The sequence below is a fragment of the Canis lupus genome, chromosome 16 (assembly GCF_011100685.1).
Source record: "Canis lupus familiaris isolate Mischka breed German Shepherd chromosome 16, alternate assembly UU_Cfam_GSD_1.0, whole genome shotgun sequence".
Classification (NCBI taxonomy): domain Eukaryota; kingdom Metazoa; phylum Chordata; class Mammalia; order Carnivora; family Canidae; genus Canis; species Canis lupus.
The window spans coordinates 39,109,628-39,132,848 of NC_049237.1; the positions used below are offsets into that span (position 1 = coordinate 39,109,628).

Sequence of the window (23,221 nt, forward strand, 5' to 3'; positions counted from 1 at the left end):
TGCTAGGATTCAATTTGCCTGGCATGCTAATAAGCCATATTTTACTCAGATACCAGCGACAGTAAATGCCTAAAATTACCAACAGTATCTTTGGCTACTGTGAGAACTTCTAGTTAGTGGGTTTGGAGTGGCCATCAGTGCTTCTGCCTCTGCCATTTATCAATTTTGAGACTTACTAAGATTGTTAATATCCTTGTGCCTCAATACTCTAACCTACCAAATAAGTACTATTTTTCTTCCTGCAAATTCATAATTTGATGTGAAAATCAAATAAAATAGAGGTAAATAGAGTTAAAAATACAAAATGTCACCTAGAATGAAAATGGGAATTTTTTTTCTGAACAAAATGTCTTCAACTTTTGTCTTGGCTTGACTAAACTTCAGACAGTCTTCTTCCTTACTCTGGTTCTTGATCTGCCTTTTCTTAGAACATTTACTCTTAGAAAATTTGTAATTGGGGATCCCTGGGTGGCGCAGCGGTTTAGTGCCTGCCTTTGGCCCAGGGCGCGATCCTGGAGACCTGGGATCGAGTCCCGCGTCGAGCTCCCGGTGCATGGAGCCTGCTTCTCCCTCTGCCTGTGTCTCTGCCATTCTCTCTCTCTCTCTCTCTCTCTCTGTGTGACTATCATAAATAAATAAAAATTTAAAAAAATAATTAAAAAAAAAAAAGAAAATTTGTAATTGCCCATTGTATTTCAGCAGGAGTAACAAATATATTTTATTCAAGAGTCAAGGTAATGGAAAGATGTTAGATCTTAAATGTATAATTCAGCCTCTTTTTCTTTTTTTATTCAGCCTCTTTTTTAAAAAAGTTTTAATTTATTTTAATTAATTAACTAATTATGTTACCTTCTGTCCATTCTTTCTTTGTCCTTTTGAGGTTTAAATCTTTTAAAATGTTCTTTGCCAGTTATACAATCCAGGGATATCTTTCTCAAAGATCTAGGAGTCACTACTTTGAAAGGAAACATCAAGAAAGACAGTACCCTTTTCTAGTCTCTGTGGGAGAGTAGGTGCCTAACTGGTGGGAACTTTCTGGAGTTGCAGAACTACCAGAGAACATTTACTTTTCTTTTGAGCAGGGCCCAGAAGCAAACACACATGGCTTGTGTTCTTCTCAGCCAACACACACAGACGCACCCACCATTCACACCTACCCTCTACCCTCAGTTTCAGCAGAATTGAGCTCAGACTTAGTTCTCTTCTTTCTCCTCTTTGCAGTTGCTTTGAATAAAGTTTCTGTTGCCTGTTTAACCTTGTCAGGGCAAGTTTTGCTTTGACACCATCTTAATGAGCTCACTTTCTTCTCTATTTAAAGGAATCTCGATTTGAACTATATTAAGCTTTGGCATCCCATGCAGCTCATTTTCCAGGAAGTCAGCATCATATAATCAAAAGAGTTTAATGGTTTGGAAGATGGAAGAAATGAACTTTGTATTCTCCTACTAGATCTTCGTATGACCCTGGAAAAGTTGCAGATACCTGTGATAAAGGGATTCCTCCTCCACAGATTGAGAGGATTTGGGTAAGAAGACTTCTTAAAATTGCCTTTGAATTTGAACCCCTTTGAATCTATTCTTGCTTGAGCCCCATAGATTATTTAGGGTAAACCAGTGCATTCATGTTCTTAATCAGTTAATTCTCATCAACTTTATGTTCATGGCAAGAGACTATGCTTTTTTTAATCTAATGAACATTTTCACATTTACAACAGGAAATGAGTTAAACACGTAGATTCCCTGAGGGTGAAAATGAGCTACAGTTGTCTCCACCTAGAAAGCAGCTGCTATATCACTGTTTGCTGACTTGCAAATCATGACTGAATGCCTCAGCACATCTTTTAACATGTTGACATTGTGCAAAGTCAGCTCTTGAACTGCCCATAATTGCTGGACTCATGATTTGCTTTTTTTTTTTTTTTTTTTTTTTTACTCCCATGGAGAAAAAGATATGATTAGTAGTGTACATTGCACAATACATTTTTATGGTACTTTGAAAAAAAATGTATGCTGTAATTTAAGTTTTCACCTTAAACAAAAATACAAAACTGTCATTTTATATGGCATCTGCTGTAACATTGAATACACATCTGGGAAATTAAAATTAGCCTGTGATGCCTACAGTACCACAGCCTTCATCAAAGTATACCAGTAGGAAGAGGTAACCTGAGGGACATTTACTAGGTGCTAGGTCAGTGATTCCCATATTCCTGTGCACTTAAGAATTACTTAGAGACCTTTCTAAACTTCCAAAGCCCAGGCCACACCCCAAACTAATTAAATCATCATCTCTGTAAGTGAAATGCAGCCTCAGTCTTTTTCAAAACTCCTTGAGTATTCCAAAGTGCAGACAAACATGGGAATTCCTGTGCTGGACTCTGTACTGGTTCTCTGCATATATGATTTTACCGTCATTTTCACAACCATGCTATGAAGTGCACATCTTATTCCAAGTAGTAGTCCTAATACTACAATTAACAAAATACTTAGAAGCAAAATTACTTTGAGAAAATTCAGTTGGGTGAAAAAGCAAGATACGTGAGGAGAGAAGTGATATGGCATCACTTTTGCTCTCCTGGTGGCCCTGTGTCAGGACATTTGAAATTCCCAGTACTCTGAAGTGGGGAAAGGACTTCAGGCTATCTCTCTGCTCTTTCTCCAAGATTTAGGTCATGGCCATATTCAAAAAGAGACAGACCCAGAGAATCTCAGCTTTGTCTAAAGGGGGATTCTATACCGATGGTCCACCAAATCATATTGAAAAAATCAAGGTCTAGTTCTTATAAAAAGTCTGGATACATTTAAAAAAAAAAACACAATGATCTGAATCATATATAGGCTTCCATGCTAGTGAATCTAGATTTTTCCCTCTATAAGAAGAGCTAGACTCCTTACACACAGTTTACTTGACTCTGTAGGATTTTCACTGAATTACATATACATATATTTGTATTGACACTGACTTGTATTTTAACATGGAACTTTCAGCTTCTTTTGAAAGAAACTATAACAAATATTTGTATATCTTTATTGTCTGATAATAGAACTCATTGAATGTTCAGGGATAAGCCACAGGAGCTACTTTTCCTCATTTCTGGGGCCAGGAAGTGTGCTTTCCCATAAGAAGTGGTATTTAACTTTATCAACTATATATATATATATTATTTGGTAACTCCACTTCTTCCATATGTGTTTTGACCATGAAGCATGGACCCAAATTCATGTCCCTGTTTCATAACCCACAAATCCAGGTATATAAAATTTTGCATACCAATATTCCGTCTGAAATAATATTCCCACTTTAATTACTATTAGCATCTTTGGCATCTCTGGTTTCTTATTTTTAACTTATTATATGTGTTTCATAATCCACCTCTTATAACTATATTTATAGGTATTTATTCTTATAACCTTTGTAACATGTCTACTTCTAGCTGACAACAATACATAAGGTCAAACCACATGTTCACTGATAGCATTGTGACTTTCTATTTAGCAGAGTACTAGCAGCATTCAATGAAGAATTAAAATGTATATATAATGCAAAAATATGACAAAATAATGAAAAACTTTTACCATCCCATGCCAGTGTCAGTCTTGAGATACTGTTAATCTCACCAGAGAAATCATGAATTATAGAACATCCGCAGTGCTTCCATTTGTATCAACCTCTGATTGCTAAGAATCAAGAATGTATAAATAGGCCAAATTTATCATCTGACCTACCATATGTAGCATTTTAAGTTCTGAAAAAGCATTTGCTTAAAAATTGGGGTGAAGTATACTGTTGAACTTACAATTGCACTTACCTAAAGTTATTTGTAGTTGTTACTTCTCTGAGTAATGCATTTCAAAGACATTATGGCATACAGAGAACACCTGAGTCTACCAAAGTATCTGCCCTCAAAGAAATTTATGACTTTTGTGTTGTTGTTGTAATCCCTTTTCATGGCTAGCATTCATTCACTTGAAAATAATTTCCCTGATATATCAGAATATATATATTCTGTATACCCTGATACAGAACCAGAGGTAAGAGAATTCTGCTAGACGTCTCATCGAGGGCATGTGTTATGTATTCACAGTTGAACCTCCACCCCACCTGGTTGTGAATCTCCTTAAATAATGAGGACTCCCCTGCTCTATTAGCAGCACCAGTGCCTAGCAGAAAGGAGGCCCTAAATGAACATTTGCTGAATGAATAATGAGGGAATGTCTTCATCCAGTGCTGAACAGCTACTTAATATGTACTTAATACACTGATGAACATTTGTTTTATCACCAGGTCTAAGCAGTAGTGCTTTATCATTTTCCACAACTACTCTATTGTTCTTTCTTTTTTCCCTTATCATGAGAGCTTATTATATGCCAGGCACATTGTAAGATACTTTATATGTCAGTTCACTTACAACTAATGATATTATCATTTGTTTTTCAAACACTGGAAAATCAAGACTTTGAGATTAAAAAAATAAAAACAAAACACAACAAATTTGCCTGAAGTATACAGGCAGCACAAGGGGAAAAGCCCAAATATGAACCAGGGTCACCCTAAGACTTAAACCTTTCTCCTTACACTCATAAAACGAAAAACCTCCCTCATGATTAAGATGTATATTTTATAGGAATATTACACATATCATCAACTAATTACCAGCCTTCAAAATAAGGAAAAAATTAATAAACAAATATTTGTTCAAAACCATAAATTTCCTTACTTATCTTTCCTTTGAAACTTGGGGATGATTTCATGCCACCAGCTTTTTCAAAACCCTGATGTGCTGACATACTCTTTACAGTCCTGAAGCTTCTCATTATCAGTTATTGTTAGACAAGTTCAGCCAGCTTCTTATAGGCCATCTCAACTCTTTGTTTCTTTAAAATTTTACTATGTTTATAAATTTACTGTTTATAAATTATGTCTACTTGCCTTTGATGTCTTTTACTATCAACTCCTGTCACTGTGGCTTTTGTTTAATTTTATATTCCAGCTTTTATCAATGTTTAGCCTTAATGGGGTTTTGTTCCCTATATCTTGACTTCCAATAGATCTGAAGCATGTCTTCAGATATCAGTTTTCTATGCATTCTATACTATTAAATACTTTAAAAATAAAGGAAGGCTTTATGGAGCACCTCTTATTTTCTTGACACAAAGAGAAACCAATGACTTGATTATTTCCTGCCATCAAAGAGATTACTATTTTCCTACAGAGACAAGAGATGAATTAAAAATAAATAAAAACATTCACCTTGAATATAATCAAATGTGTTGTCCCAGGTAACTGCAAAGATAATTTTGTTTTGCAAAGATGATTTTTAATGATGCCTTATTCTTGTCAAAAAATAAGTAAATTGGTTGACCATACAACACACACACACACAATACAAACACACACATTAAGTCCAATAGATAAATATTTTGGAATTGCTAAATTTTATTTTCAGAATATATTTAATTACCTGAATCTATAATTCAAATACCAAGATGCAAAAAATTTGTAGCCATTAAAAATTAAATGATCTACAAAGATGGGAAAAGCACATAAAATGCTTACATAATCCTTTTTGGAATTTCAAATGGATATGCCTTTTTTATGTCCTTTCTGCTACAGTTGTTCAGTGTTGCTTTTTAATGTTAACTGCTACTGCATTATCTCCCCTGAGAAAGCTTTACTTAAAGAAGTGAATGAGGCAAACCTGGGGCAGAGACTGCATTTTACAGGATGTTTGCAAAGTACACTTGAATCAAAGGCACTCAATATTATTAATACCACTCCCTAAAATTCAAAGCCACACCTTTTAAAACAACTAATATCCTGCATTGAAGAATTTTTTTCACTTACTTTTTCTTAAACATGTTAGACTGATTCTTAGGAAATGAATGGGTAGTGATAGCTTCGGGTAGCTGATAATAAATTATCCTTAAAATTTAAAAAAGTGATCAAAAGGCAGTTTTGCTTTTTCCTGGTTTCCACTAATTTATATTTTGCTTTATATTTTGTTTCTCTCACTGTGTGTTAAAACATCAGTAATAATATATTTGTACATTTCAAAATTTTAATAATCATCTTTAAAATAATTATCTCAGGGTTGCCTGGGTGGCTCAGTTGGTTAGGCATCTCTTTCAGTTTAGGTCATGATCTCCTGAGTCCTGGGATCAAGCCTTGCATACTCTTAGGGGAGTCAGCCTTGAGATTCGCATCTTCTGCCCCTCCCCCCACTCGCATTTGTGCTCTCTTCCCCAAAATAAATAAAAATAAAATAATAAAATAAAATAAAATAAATAAAATAAAATAAAATAAAATAATCTTAAATATTCCTTATGACAAACTTAGGAAATATATAAACACCGATTCACCAATAGAGATATCAAGGTTTAGAGAAGCAAAATGGTAGTGATCATCTAAGTGCAAAGATGCCAAAGCTTGGGCTTCCTGGCAGCCAGGCATGGCCATGTGACAGCATTTGGACTTATGGATTGATGTAGATATGTTGAGGGACATTGCTTCACTGACTAAAAAGGAAATTTCTTGACCTGGCCACGCTCCCCTCAGACCCCTCACCAAGGAGAGAAAGTAGACACAATCAGACACAGAAAATAAAGGAAAGGAAGGCAGAGTGGGAAGTAGTAAGGAAACTACTTCTCATTAGTCAAGAGAGCCTGGCAAGCCCACCATACTCACATAAAACCAAAAATGTTCTCCTACTTGTTTTAAACCACTATATTTTAAGGGTTTAATTTTTTACGATATCTTTATGTTTGCCTTAATTAATATAAAACTATGTATGGGGATCCCTGGGTGGCGCAGCGGTTTGGCGCCTGCCTTTGGCCCAGGGCGCGATCCTGGAGACCCGGGATCGAATCCCACGTCGGGCTCCCGGTGCATGGAGCCTGCTTCTCCCTCTGCCTGTGTCTCTGCCTCTCTCTCTCTCTCTCTGTGACTATCATAAATAAAAAAATAAAAAATAAAAAAAATAAAACTATGTATGTGTGTATGTATTTACCTGTCATCATCCATTCATGAATTCTCTATCCCTCTTCATCCTTAGTCTATTTTCCTTCTCCATTCCATTGCCTACTCCACACCATACCTCATCCCTTGACATCCGGATGGCTACAATAGCATTTCCTTTGCTCATAAACTCTCCTTGACACAACTCACTAAACGTAAGACTGCCATACTAAATCTTACTTAAATATGACTTGTATAAAATTGTTTCTCTTGCTCAGAAGTCTACTATCCATTTTTATTTGCTTTGGAATAAAGCACATTCTCTTCACCCTACACTGAACACTCTTCCAATTTGATCTCACCATATCTCCTGCAGTGAAATTACCCCCATATCCACTCAGTTCAAATCCCATTTCTTCTATCAAATCTTGCCCAACTAAATTGGCTCCAAATTAATCGGTTACTTAATCTTCCATCCTTCTTATTATCATCAGAATATATTTTATAATTTTATATTTATCTTTCCACCTGTACTAAAATGCTGCCAAAGTGAAGGGAACACAATTTAGATTTCTTTTAAGGACTACACCTATGATTCAGAGGGAGGAAGCACCTGGTAAAAGTTTGATGTCTACCAAAATAAACTGCATTAATTCTGCAGGCTTCCTATGTGAAAAAGCTAGAAGAAGGGTAAATATATTTCTTCATGGGAATAATCCTCAGGATTAAATTGCTTTAAATATCCAAACAATGCACTGAAAACTAGAATTGAATAATGTCCCCCTATACTTCTTCCATTCCAGCTCAAATCCTGGTGAGTTTTTGTTCCTATGGTCCCCAAACTTGAAGGTTCCAATTTACTACAGACAAGGTACATGATCTATGAGTAGCATATGCATAAGTATATAAGAAAAGCAAGCATGACAATGAATAAGCTGTACCATAAGCCTTAGTGAATAAGATCTACCACATATTTTAATCAGAAAGCATTTTCCACTTGGAAATGTAACAGCCAGATCAAATGTATTCCTTATTCAAGAAATAATATTTCAAAAAGGAATGACATTGTATGAAAATACAGATAAGATTATCATTTTTTTTGCTGGACACAAGGGTTGGTGGTTATTGTCTCAAGTGACTGAATGCAAAGAAAATGCCAATATTTGATATAATGCCAAATACATGGAGTTTGAAAACAGGTGATGCTGGGTTTAAATACCTGCTTCATAATTTATAGGTTGTGTGATTCTGAGCAAATTATTTAATTTAATTGAGCCTCAGTTTCATAATAGAGAAAAATAATAGCACCCTTTTCTCAGAAGATTGTAATGAGAGAATACTATAATATTATTGTTAAAACTTTTAGTACAATGGGTGCAAATTAATTGCTAGCCTCTCATACCTTCTTGAGATACTTCAATAATAAAATTATCAAAATGGCCTTTGGCATCAATGCCACCACATTTCACATATAAAGAGTTTCCATTGTTTACAAGCCACATGATATACAGCAAGTTAGTCACCATATTCTAACCTCACCTTCCTCATCTGTTCAATAGGGGCAGTATTTTTTATATTATTGGCTATTATAATAGCCAATAATAGCCATAGACTAAGTTAATAGACACAGTGTTAAGTACAGTCATTGTTAAATTGTAAATGCTTAATCTGTTTGCTATAGAGAAACTAAATTACAGAATATTTATTTATTTTTCAGATTTATTTATTTATTTGAGAGAGAGGGAGGGAGAAGGGGGAAGGGCAGAGAAAGAGAGAAATTTAAGCAGACTCTCTGCTGAGCACAGAGCCTGACTGGGGGATCCATTTCACGACCCATAAGATCAGGACCTGAGCCAAAACCAAGAGTTGGTTACTTAACCGACTGAGCCACCCAGGAGCCCCCAAAACAGTTTTGTCTTAATTTTTCAAATATGAGATATGATTTTGGGGGGTGACACTAATGAACACACAAATCAGCTTCTTTGATGTTTTAGCACTAAAAGCAACAAATCTACTTAGCGTTAAACATTTATTAAGTATCTATGATGTGTCATTTTGCTATCTGTCATAGATCTGGTTAAAGAGCACAGATTCTGAAGACAAGATGGCATAGTTTGTATCCCAACTCAGCCACCTTGTTGTTTGTCCTTGAAGGATTCACTTAATCCCTGCTCCCTCATCCGTAATGCCTGACAATACAAATACTTACCTCACAGGGTTGTTTGAGGATTAAATGAGTTACTATGTCAATAACATATTTAGAACACCATATTATGGAAGTACCAGGGCTTATTTTATTGTACTAGGTGTTTTCACAAATTATTAAATGTCTGCAATACTCCTTTGAGGGAAATACACTTTCTATTTTACAGGGAGGAAATTGAGGCTCAGAAGGTTCAGTGGCTTTCCTAACAAGATAGGCAGCAAATGAGTGCATCAGACCCTGGTTTTTCTATTTCCTAAGCTCATTTACATTTTACCGTATCATAATAAAGCCCTAACTATACTGCATATCTATTATACCTTTATATTCTTCTGCTTCTTTATATATTCAACTACATAAAATTATATTTTATTATACATGCACCACAAACTCTTTATTATCTCAGGTTCTTTCAACTAATATTCTCTTTTAATTCAGATTTATATCAGATCAGTTCCTAACATAAAGATGTACTAGAGAAGAGTGATACTTAGCCTAATGACATGCTATTCTCATAAAAATTACCTTCAAGAACTTCTTTATCCTGTTTATTATGGAAAAGTCAATCATATACATAAATATAAAAAATAGTGGGATACCTGGATTGCTCAGTGGTTGAGTATCTATCTGCCTTTGGCTCAGGTCGTGATCCCGGGATCCTGGGACTGAGTCCCATATCAGGCTCCCTGCTTCTCCCTCTGCCTATGTATCTGCCTCTTTCTGTGTCTCTCATGAATAAATAAATCTTTAAAAAAAATAGTATAATGGACCCCCATGTATAATTATCAACTCATGGACAATATTATTTCACCATACCTCCAATCCTCTGGAATTATTTTGAAGTAATTTCCAGATGGCCTAACATTTAGTCTGCAAATATTTTAGTATAAAATAGCGGCTCTGGGGATCCCTGGGTGGCGCAGCGGTTTGGCGCCTGCCTTTGGCCCAGGGCGCGATCCTGGAGACCCGGGATCGAATCCCACGTCGGGCTCCCGGTGCATGGAGCCTGCTTCTCCCTCTGCCTGTGTCTCTGCCTCTCTCTCTCTCTCTGTGACTATCACAAATAAATAAAAAAAATTAAAAAAAAAAAATAGCGGCTCTGACAAAACATAACTACAATCCCATTATCATTCATAAAACAGTAAAAAATGCACTATATAAGCAAATCACAATCCTGTATCTATGTTTCCCTAATTGTCTTGTGATTTTTTTTAAAAATTGTTTATTTTTGCCAAATGTAAGTAGAGACCACATCTAGAGATTATTTTTTATGTCTCTAAATTCTCCTTTAATCTAAAGACTTTTTCTCTCCCATTTCTTTTTATCTGGCATTTAAAAAACAAAAACAAAAACAGGCTTTTTTATTATATAGAGTGTTCTTTAATCTGGATTTTGTTTACACAACCCCATGGTGTCACTTAACTTGTTTTTGATCACTGTGTATCCTAAAAGTTGAACATTTGCTCTAGATGCTTGATCATATTCAGATTTGTATTTTTGGGCAATAAATATCTTTTCAATAATGTAGTATTATAAAGTTGGTCGTTCTTGGTTATTTTTCTAATGCCCTTCCAGGGCACCTTGGTACCTTTGAACAAAAACTAAATTCCTTTTCGCAGGCTACATTTACATTTTCAAACCTCTGCTCAGTGTAGTTTACCATTCTGGATGTAGGGTAGTTTTCAACAGCATTATTGTTATTTTCATTAACTTAACACAGAAGCTTTGATATTCTGTACACTTGTGTCACATTCATGATCTGTGGATTTTTCTGTGTATAGTATGCATGGATTTCAGCAAGATCACTATTAACCTCCTTTTCCTTTCAAAATGTCAGTATCCTTTATTAAACCGATAATCATTTCCCTTTCTTTAGTCCAGGGCTGTTTATTTGAGGTCAAATATGAAAAAAAGAAAGATAAAATTCTTGAAAGATTTGAAATCAAACGAATACATTTGGATTCTTAATTTTGCCTCTCTCCCTTACTAGCCAGTCAGGAATTCTAAAATTGAAGAAAACTACATAAGGTGTCTTTTCTTTCTATTTTCCCTTGGAATGGAGAGAACAAAGTGCCAGAAATCATGACATTTCTCTGAGCTGGCTACAGCATTGGCTGGCTCTCAGGTCCTGCTGGATGTGTTAGAGGGCATATTGTCATGCCTCTCTGAGGCAAAGAAAGAGGAGAGCATTGTTCCTTTCCCTATACCCAAATCACAAACAGGAATTCACCTTCTCTCAGGCCATTTTCTGTCCTAAGACAGAGAAAACAGCTAAAAATTTATGGGAAAAGTAGAGGCTGAAATATCCCAAGATTTAGAGCCTGACCTCAATGCCTTGAATTACAATTCAAAGTAAACAGAAAGCAGTTCAGAATGCAGGATGTGTGCTTAATGTATTCTATTCAGTTCACTGCCAGAAATGAATTGTTGCATTGTGTGCAAGTCAAAGCAACTAGGAGTGGCTTAAGGATGGGCTCAAGCGGAGGACATCGCAGTTGTCCACTTAGGGCACCAGAAAAACAACACGGGCTATATCTGAGAGGACAGATCCTGCAAACACCCACAAAACACCAGTGAGAGCTGAAACATACTTGTTGAATATTTAAACTGATTTTAGGACTAGGATGTTATGGAACAGTAAAGCTCTCTAAGCCAAAGAGCAAACAACTTCTTTTCAAAGGAAATAAATGAAAACCCTCAGATGCTTTGGTCTTTGGTGGGGGCCCCCATTGTTGCTACAGTTAATGAATTAGAAAATATTCATGTTAAATATAAACAATAATACAGAATTATGGAACATTTATTAACATCCTATGTTGTAAATTACAAAGTCAGTAAATATTATTGATGGAGTAAGTAGACAAGTATTAAAGTATTGTTGATGTTCTTATGGCAAATTGCAGAAAGGATATTTTACTATCATAAACATAAAATACCTCTAAAAACAATTATTAAATGGGGGCCATCTAGTGATACGCATGGCACTGTCAAACATGGACTGTGATAAAGTAAATTACTTTGAGACTTTTGGTTATCATGTTCAAATTTGCAGCAGTAATTGAACAAATCTGAAGTGATTTACTCTTGATGAAGTACTCAATCTTAGGTAAATTATATTTTCCTGCTGAATATGTAGAAATGTGGAATAGTATTTTACTCATTAAATTTATATATTTGCCAATTATACAAAAAGGCTAAGTGCTATATCATTCAGTATTTCTCAATTTTACGTAATTTTTTTTTAGAGACTGCTAGCTTGAAAAATAGTTGGAAAAAAGGCGTTAAATGCAAGATAACTCTGTCTGACTTATTCTTCTCATGTAAGATTGGCCTGCAGAAGCCCAAGGCAAACTTTCATGACTTGTCAATTTAATAATAAAACTTTAAGTAGTCTATTTGAGTTTTTCATAAATTACCACATAACTCTGTATGCAGGATCAGGGGTTCAAAGTATCACTGTTCAGTTCAAGGTGAAGTGTAAGAGGTGTGGAAAATGTCAAAGCAGAGTATAAATGGTCAATTTATAAACTGGAATTGATGATTCAACATGAAATAATTTTCCTAACATGAGTTTAAACGTTTTTAAAATTAATACTACATGTCTTGATGCCTGCAGGTCAAACTTAAGTCTTTTGGTCCCACGTAGACAATATACTGAAGAACAATTATTGAAAGTGACTGTGATTACAAAGCTGAGAATTACAGTGTTTCCATGATTTGTTGTTATCCCTGTAAGGTATTTAAAGATTATTAGCTATGTAGCAAGACACTGTTCTTTATAGATAAAAAATATAATATATTTTTGAAAGAAGAGATATCATGGCATTAGCTCAAAAACACTGGGAAAATTTTAAAACTAAACTTCCCCAGGGGAAAAAAATAATCAAAGGAGAAATGAAAGAATTTCAAATACAAAAACACTTCTCTTACAGACAGAAAAATAATACATGTCCCTTTTTACACACCCTACTTACTGTGTGTGATATATTTTATATATTCATTTTTTTCAGTATTTCTACCAATAATTGATATCCACAGGATAATTTGATAATCTTCCTGCTACTAAATTGTGTTCTCATTGTTGTAAGCAAATACTCTAATGGCTGTTAATTTTAAAATTCTAGGACTCCCACTGGTAACTTTTCTTATTAATACTCTTCCACCTTTCACTTATATAGCCAGTCATCCCTTTCCAAAATATAGCAAAAATATCCTAAGAACCTTTTGGGAAAACATTCTTTGATCATAGGTATTTTAAGTGGAAGAAACTTACCTACATTATTAATGATCACAATGTAATTAAATCAAAACCATTTACACTTTTAATTTGAAGTTATATTGCTTCATAATTAACCCAAATGGAGGATAAAGTAATTAATTTTTCAGGAAACAATTTCACTGCATAAAGTTAAATATCAATTAATATGTGTATTAAATTGCCAGTAGTGTTTTGAAAAATTAATTTGCTCCCAAACTTTCAGAATGGCAGAAATTTCATCAGTGTCGTCTCAATGTCAAGTAATTCACAAGTAAAACACAGAATAGATTTAATTACAATAATCATTAAGGATATAATTATGGTTCTATTTAACTTTTCCTATTTGAGCCTACCATCCTATTTTTTATGGTGTAATCTGATAGACTCTCTTTATACAACTAATTTTTCTAGCTATGAAATAGTGCTTTTAAATGTATTATTTTAGGAGATACATGAAAACATCTTTTTCTTTAGAAAAATATATAATCTGTGATATCTGAAGAATATAACTAGTTTATCTAGTAATACCAATAAGAATCAACTATACATAAGTTTTAAGGTAAACAAATACACCATTCTCTATCAAAGTCCTAAGAATAAAGGACAAACTTCCTAACAAAGTCACCCACATTTCCCATGATATAAGATATAATATACTTTCTAGAGTACACAATGATCACAATTGACAATTTCTATGGCTCTTCCTTAAGAGTTTCTGTGGAAACTTATTTGTACTAGCTACTAGCTTGATTTTCCCTATATTATAAGGTTAATTTTTAGCCTAAATATGGGTCAAGAATAGTGTTCTTCTTTTTGCTATGAGGTAGAAATGATTACATTTAAAATCATACAATTTTTATGTAGCTGATGAATCAATTTTTTAAAAAATATTTTTAGTACAGCATAACAATCATCATATGGTTTCACTTATATGGTGAATATAAGAAAGAGTGAAAGGCATTATAAGGGAAAACTGAGTGGACAAAATTAGAGAGGGAGACAAACCGTGAGAGACTTCTAACTCTGGGAAACAAAGGGTTGTGGAAGGGGAGGCAGGTGGGGAGATGGGGTAACTGGGTGATGAGCATTGAGGAGGGCACGTGATGAGATGAGCACTGGGTGTTATACTATATGTTGGAAAATTTAATTTAAGTAAAAAAAATAGGGCATGACAAAATCAAACCAAAACAAAAAGCTGTTATTCTAATAACTAACCATAGAATTTTGCAGAAATACTATATGTCAAAATACATCTTAATAGAAATGTTTCACTGTGAAAACAGACTCTGGGCTAAGGGGGGAAGATATCATTTTTTTTCCTTAAGAAATGTAGAAAAAATATGTTCAGAATATTAACAAGTACATTTTTAATGTTTATTTATTCCTGGGTATGAAAAGTTGCCACATAGTCTCCACTAACTGAATTAATGACATTGGCAGGGTGGGCGGTCAGGGACAATGTATGAAGACTAGAAAAGTTAATTGCTTGGTTTAGGGTTTCAAAAATGATTTTGTTATTTCACGGGCTCTTAAGAAAGAAATACTCTTTCATGGGACTTTAAAAGCATGATATTCATTGAGAGCTCAGGGCACAGAATTTGTGTTCTAAACACTAGATAGGAGAGTGAAACTTTGCTGGGTTTATTCCCAGTGCAATAGAAATCCCAGTTAGGTTTAGTGGAGCCCCAGTGCAGATGGGTCTGTAGCCATATTTCAGAATGGTAACTTAAGTTACAAAACTAGTAGGAAATACATATCCAAAATGGTAGTTTGCGTGGTGACTTCAATAATAATCGAGGAAGCTATATTAGGAGGATAGTCCAAGGGTGCCTATGAAAGTGTTCTGTGCTCCTCAGTAAGGTATAATGAAGAAGATGGGAGTTTCTGGTGCCCCAACAGGAGGATGAAGGTGAGTAAGCAGAGTCCACCGAGCAGAAGGGGCCTTGGGGATTCTGCTGTTTAAGGAAGCATACATCATATGAAAATCTTGAATTGATCGAGGAAAATCCTAAACCGCTCATGTCTCAATCCAGAAATAACCTACCCTCAGTTGTCAAGGTTACTTTTCTGTCCTCTGCAGAAGTAACTGCTCTCTCATTAAGCATAAATGCAGACCATGAGAAACACAGAGTTTCAAATTTTTCTTATGCTGTGTTTTTTAGAAAATCATTCATGCCCATTACAGAAATAAGTAATAAGCTGGTATTCTGGATGAACAACTAAAAAGAGAGTTGGAGGCAGAATAGTGCAGGATTAGTGAAGCTCCATGGTGGGCAGTAGCTTCCTTTTCAGTGTAGGGATGGCTGGTGGGAAGCTCTGGGAGCCAGCAATGACTAAGGCTCTATTAATAAAACAGTTGTCTATCCTTTAAATCCAAGCTGTTTCATTTGTTGTTTGCTGCTGACCAACGCCTTCCCCTCCCAGTTCTAAAATGTCAGTTGAATGTTGCCCGACACACAGTCACGTCTTTTTGTACTTTTTTGAGTGGTAATAGCGTTAACTCACCACAAAAACAGAACATCATGCTTACTGTGAAAAATCAGTCTATAAACTGAAATATTAGTGGGATTTGGAGCAAGAGTTAACCTAAAGCAATGAACTGCACCTCCCACTCCAGAAGAGTCTCTTAAGACACAGGATTAGGGGTGCGATCCAAATTTATTTAAGTTTCAAAAGACCTTGTAACTTCTACCCCAACCCAGTCTATGATTTTGGTGCATCCAGGCAACTAAAAGTAGCTTACATTTCAAACAATTTTTTTGCTATAACATTGCTTACACAGGATCATTTTTTTTTTAAATTGGAAACTACAGAAGACCATTAAAATATTTTAATGAATTTAAACCACTTACAATGATACCACTTCAAAATATTAACATTTTAGCAAGCAGTAGGTTATTATTCATTGTTTTAATTGCCTTACATCCTTTATGTATATATATATTATGTATGTATATATGTATATATATATGTATGTATGTATATATCCTGTATGTATATGTGTGTGTGTGTGTGTGTGTATATATATATATATATATATATAGGCACTTAAGATGAGTATTGCTTCTGCTGGAAGACTTTACTCTCATCTTATTCAGAAACTAAGCAGGCTACACAGTAACAGGCACTTTGTTGGTCAAAATATGATACAAAGACCAGCAACATAAGAACCCCAGGAGTGAGCTGAAATTCAGAATATCAGACTCACAACTGATCTCTTTCAGCAGAATCTGCACTATAACAAAATCTCCAAGTGCTTTAAATGAGCATTAAAGTATGAGAGGCCCTGGATTAGAAAACTGTTTGTGCCTAAATTATCTGGCTTCAAGTGACTCATAAATATCTATGTTCAGCCCAGTTCCAGACCCTGTGTCAGTTGGCCACTTGATGCTTCCTTTGCATGCCATCTAAGCACTCAGACCCAGTATGTCCACAACTAACTCAGGAGTTTCTGTTCCCAAAATCTGGCCTTCTAGAGCTTCTTACATTAGTGCAAGAAAACCAGTGTTGCCCTTGAAATCTACCTCTTGCCCATTGTCCACATCCAATCTACCTTTAGATCTTGTAAAACACCTCTTGAATCTATCTGCTTCTTTCTCACTCAAAGAGTACTATTGTCTCACTCAAAGTCCTATTTATGACCCCCTGATATGCTCAGAGGAAAGAGTGAGGTGCAAAAAGGTGATTATATCATACATCCCACTTAAACATTCAAGGTCTTTCTGCTGTGCTTAGGTTAAACATCAGTATTATTAGATTCTTCTTGATCTGATTTGTACTCACCATACTGGCCTCATCTTTTTACGTAATTCACAATAACCTGATTCCCATTGCTCTTATGTGCTAGGTTTCTTCTTTCACAGGTCCTTTGCATGTGTTTTCTTACCTTTGCCTAAGTTCTCCTTCTTTTGCCCTTCTGCTCATATACTCAACAAATATTTATTAAGCATCTACTATGTGCCACTGGAGAGCTTTGCATAGAACATGACATGGTCTGGCTTAGGTATTAATGGGATCGCTCTGCCTCGTGTCATAGGATATGACAGTCACCCAGCTGAGCATATGCTAGGGCTTGGACAAAAACAGTAGCTGTGGAGGTAGTGAGAAGTGACTAGATGCTGGGTATATTTTAAATGTAAAGCTGGCAAAAGTTATCTTTACTTCATTCAGATTTATTTTTTTTTCTTTAGATAAATCTCTGCTTAATTTTATTTCCTTAGGAAAGTACCCTCTGACCTCCTCACAGCAAATCCCTTATTATGGACTGTTCCAGAATTATATGCCTCCTCACATGCATTTCAGTCACACTGGCAACTTTACATTTATTTCTGTGATTATTTGTTTTAAGATCCACAAGGGAAGGGACTGGTCATAGTTGTGTGTGTTTGTGTGTGTGTGTGTGTGTGTGTGTGTGTGTGTGTGTTAACTCCCCTATACCCACAACACCTGGAATGATGCTTAGCCTACCCATATTGGACACTTAATGAGTATTTGTTTAATGAATGGATTTAGAAGTATTTATTCCTAGTAAAAAAATCAGATAAGGTCCTTCATGTTTTAGTTATCTTCCCAGTTTTATTTCTTGAATACTGTTCACATTTTCCTTAAAACATTAGGGAAATACGTTTTCCCCTCTTTGAAATGTTCTCCACTACTGTCTTCTGGAAATTTCCTAAACACTTTCCATATCTATCTGCTTAGAAAACATTTTATACAGAAAATTTCCCCAAATCTGATGTGTTCTTTTTCTGGGGAAAAATAACAAGAAAGAAAAGGCATTCAGTGTGCTCAGAACCATGTGAGGTCTAATATCACTAGGATTACTGCTTGAGGTGGTAGAAATGGCTGCAGAGGTCAATAAAGAGAGGCCCATGGGAGGCTTTGGGGCCATGATGAGGTAGTGTCTGGTCAGGGAGACCCTGAAATGTGTTAGTCAGGGGGATGATTTGGTCAGTTGTATGCAGAAAGATCATCCTGACATCTTTATGAAGGGTAGATTACAAATGTGAGAGACACAAGACAAAGAGTAATCAACTTGGGGACCAGGGTAGCAGAGCAGAAGCTGCGTGATGACCACCTGATCAAAGCTGGTGACAGGACAGGAAAAAAGAAAGCAAGAATATGAGAAATAATTAAGTCGTTGGGAGGTGATTAATAAAGGATACAGACAGAGAAAAAAGAATTTCCTAAGATGATTCCAGATTTCTGATTTGAGTGCTCAAAAGGATGCCCATACCATTAACTGTGACAAAGTACCATGAAATGAGGAGAATATCTGGAGAGCAAGTTTGAGAGATCCATTTCCAGCAGGTTAATTTTGGGATATATCCAAGTGGGGAAGTCCTTCTATCTATGTCATGAAGCACCGGGAACTGCTAAGGAGGACAGCTCTCGCTAATGGTAATACTGTGAAGAAATAAGAGTGTTCTTGGAGAATGCTGACCTCAGGCAGATCCTTGGCCTCTGTGAAATTCACCCTCATAGGTAAAATGGCACAGCAATAACTCTATTATGGGAAAATGACATTATATACCTCACAGTTTATTGTGAAGATCAAATAAGATAGATCTAAAAATTTTATAAATTGTAACATGACACAAAATATCAAGTGCTGGACTCCAACATATCTAATATGCATAGTAATATCAATAGAAAACATTTTAAGGGTCAGAGTTACATTGTGTTACTATTCTTTCATTGTGTCCATTTTTAAAATTTCTTAAGAAGACAGGAACATTTAGTTACTGTTATGTGAGTGGTCATTTCTGAGAAGTACTAATCTATATAAAAAATTCAAGTTTCTGATTAATACAAATGATCAAAAAGCATCACTCCTCTGACATGCATTTGGATAATTGGCACAATCATGTGAACTGTGGTGATAGGAAGGAAGGTTCTTGATGATGACAGTTCCCACATGGGTATTACAGAAAGTTAGATGAAGGAAACAAGAATTGGTAATGAAAGGCTGTCTATCTATCTGGCATTTTCTCAAAGATATAGCTATGTTTAGGAAAGCACATCAGAGGAACTCCAGAAATCTTCTGAATCTCCTCTCAAGGTTCTGGACACCCATGGCCACAATGTGACGCTCAGGCTTAGAGATGGTCCTTGCACAGGAACTACTCCCTGTACACAATAAATATTCAAAACTTAGGTCTTTGGAAAGCTTGACAGGAAGTGAAACTTCAGCCCTAACTTCTAAAATGTACTTATTATATAGGGCACCTCCAATTATACAGGATGATGTTTGGGTAATGGACAGCCCACCATTAATATTCTAAGTCCTATTTGCCTTTAATAAAAATACTCATAATCTAATCAATATTGCTATCAGTCCAGAGGTGGTAAGGAGGGTACTGCTTTGTGTTAAATTAAAAAAAATGAATATGATGTTGGGATATTTCTTTCCTTAAGGGTGCGGTATATTTATTAGCTTTCTTTTTAGAATTGGATCTATCTCATTAAATTTCTGATATTTGAAGCTAAGCACTTATTTCATAATCATGTATTTCCTTGTTTTCTTTTCCTTCTCCACATACACACAGCCATCCAGTTTCTTCTTATGATTAAATTTACTTATTTAGTAGACTAGAGATAGTCAATTCTAGGAGATTCCTTTAAAATTATTAGGATTTTAATCAATGGTAATATATTATTTTTCTAGTATAAAACATACATATTCTTTTGTGGATTATTCCAGCAAATGCCCCAACATATCATCTGTCATATGCTTTTATGACAAAGCACACATTATCCCATCTGAAAAAAAAAATCTTACTTGGGCAGTCAGGAAAATCCTATTGTTACAGTCTCTGTAAATAAGTAGTGTATTGCTATAAGTGAGTTAATTGCTAATAAAGATTAAAGCAAAAATATGTTAGCACACAGGTTCTTTTTATCACAGTAAAATTTATTCATAGATCCTATAATCCAGCTGCAATGCTTCAATTGAAAGTTAATTAGCTGTTATTAATATGTGATGATATTAATCAGGAGCATCGGCCTTCCATTATCTTCTGTACCACTAAAATGTAAGGCATCATTATACTCAAAATTTGTGCTATTAGAAATAGTACCAGTCATGCCACTGCTTTCAATATATGAAGTAAAGAAATGTAACTTCCCAATTGTACTGCTCTGTTTTGTCAGAAACATTAAGGAGATTCAGCTAAGGAATAAAACATGCACTACCTTACTGTGCCTTTTCAAACACAACAGAAAAACACTGTAGCTATTGCAAAATCATAATACTTGAAGGCCCAGAAGCACTAACCTAAAAGGAGAAGAAGAAGCAAACAACTGGACATAAACATGTTTTTCCTAGCTACTCAGCAAAAACAATGAAAAAAATTGTCTAGAACTCCATCTCAGACTAAGGCATCTTTCTCATGAAAAATACATACACTCCTTGGTAAAAAGTAACCTCTGAATAAACTTCTGGGTTATAGCTGTAAGTTTTCTAGTCATAAAATGATATGATCTAGTTTATGTATTGAATACTCAGTGCCTAAGTGGTATGGTTTTAATAGTAAAAATGATGATAGATAGATTGACATCACTAATGACATATTTAATGCTTTGGAGGATAAATTCCAATTAAATCCACTAAAAAGTTAACTTTTTCATTAAGGATCAATCTTATGTATTAATCAGAGTGGAAGACTGACCTGGACTTCTCTCCCATAACTCTAAAGCAGCTTTAATTTCCCATTACAAGTGTCAATGGTAACAGCCAGGAATTTTACTAGGTGTAAATCTCTATCTGAAGGCAATTATTAATATCTGAGTCTTGTCATATGCAGGTTTCAGTTTTTATATAAAATCAGGATATGGATGCAGCACCACGAATATGTTTTTATGCTCAGATTCAACATAGACCTATATATAACTATTGACTTTTGAAAATTATGCAGAAAGCTATTCTTTTAAAATTTTTATTAGTTAACATACAGTGCAATATTGGTTTCTAGAGTAGAATTCAGTGATTCCTCACTTACATACAACACCCAGTACTCAGCGCAACAAATGCACTCCTCAATGTCAATCCCCCATCCACCCCTCCATCAACCCTCAGTTTGTTCTCTATCATTAACAGTCACTTATGGCTTGCTTTTGTCTCTCTTTTTTTTCTTTTCCTCCTTCCCATATGTTCATCTGTTTTCCTTCTTAAATTCCACATATGAGTGAGATCATATGGTATTTCTCTTTCTCTGACTTTTTTTTAAAAGATTGTACTTATTTAAGAGAGGGAGAGCATGAGCAGGGCGAGGGGCAGAGGGAGAAGCAGACTCCCTTGCTGAGCAGAGAGCTTGGTGTAGAGCTTGACCATGGGACACTGGGATCATGACCTGAGCGGAAGGCAGGGGCTTAATCATCTGAGCTGCCCAGGCACTCCTCTGACTGACTCATTCCACTTAGCATGATACTCTCTAGCTCCATCCACATCATTATAAATGGTATGATTTCATTTTTTTGATGGTAGGATAATATTCGAATATATATATATATATATATATATATATATATATATATATATCACCTCTTATTTATCCATCCATAATCAGTCAATGGACATTTGGGCTCTCTCCATAGTTTGGCTACTGTTGTTAATGCTGCTATAAACACCAGGCAGAAAAGAACCTCCAGTAGATGAAAGACAGTCTCTTCAACAAATGCTATTGGGAAAACTGGACAGCAACATGCAGAAAAATGAAACTGGACCACTTTCTCACACAAAAATATATTTAAAATGCATAAAGACCTGAATGTGAGACAGGAAATCATAAAAATCCTAGAGAAGAAAACAGCCAGCAACTTCATTGACCTCGGCCATGGCAACTTCTTATTAGACATGTCAGCGGAGGCAAGGGAAACAAAAGCAAAAATGAACTACTGGTACTTCATCAAGATAAAAAGCTTCTGCACAGCAAAGGAAGCAATCAACAAAACTAAAAGGCAGCAAAAAACTATTCTAAATCTTTCCATTTCATCTAGCTCTTGATATTGGTTGTCGAACAAAGAGATTTGTTATAGAACTCAATTTATTGAATTTATACTCTATTTCAGGATTAATAGCAAGAATTTAGCTACTTTTATAATTTGAGTACACATAGATTTAGTGTCAAGTGAATGGTCTCATCTATACCTGGGGATGTTTTTGCCTGGTTGATGGTTGGTAGAAGCATTTGGGTGGAGGACAGTACTTTTAGATTATCTCTTCACTGATTCGGACTGGTTACCTCTGACTTATTCTGATTGGTTCTTTGTTATATTAAACAGCATGTGAATGTTATTATATAAACACCCACATGTGAGAAACAGTTCAAGTCAGTCACCTACTGAAAGCATGGATTTTCTGTTATATGTAAAAAATTTTGCTTGAGCAAAATAAAGTCAAGCCATTTTTATGGGTACAGATCAATGACCCAGCAGTTGTAACACATGCTAATACTTGCTGAGAAGATGCTAATTCCTGCACATGGAAGAGGCCACAGTAGGAAAAAAGAAAACTCCTTGGAAAAGGGGAAGTGTGTACTGAAGTTTGAAAGTAAGGTGTTAGCTAGGCAAAGAAAAAGGAAGAGGAGGAAAAAGAAAAAGGAATAACATTTGCTAAGGGAAGGAAAAGCAAGAGACAAAGCCATACAGAGAAGATGCTCAATTCTTAGGGTCAGAGAAAAGAGGAAGTGTTGAGAAAGAGTTGGAGTCTCAGGTAGAGGCCAGGTAAGGGTTAACAAGTTTGCTATATACAGCATGCAACACGGCACAGCCCGGCTTCCTGCCACCTTGTGCTAGTCTGTTTGGGC

General features: G+C 35.4%; 1 long non-coding RNA gene across 2 annotated transcripts in view; it reads left to right on the top strand.

The window, feature by feature from the left end:
- LOC111090324 overlaps window positions 1–23,221 on the top strand; it is a 106,290-nt gene that overhangs the window by 52,478 nt on the left and 30,591 nt on the right. For both annotated transcript variants that reach the window (XR_005371103.1, XR_005371102.1), the window contains exon 3: window positions 1,319–1,525. This is a non-coding gene — a long non-coding RNA (uncharacterized LOC111090324). The remainder of the gene's footprint in view (window positions 1–1,318; window positions 1,526–23,221) is intronic.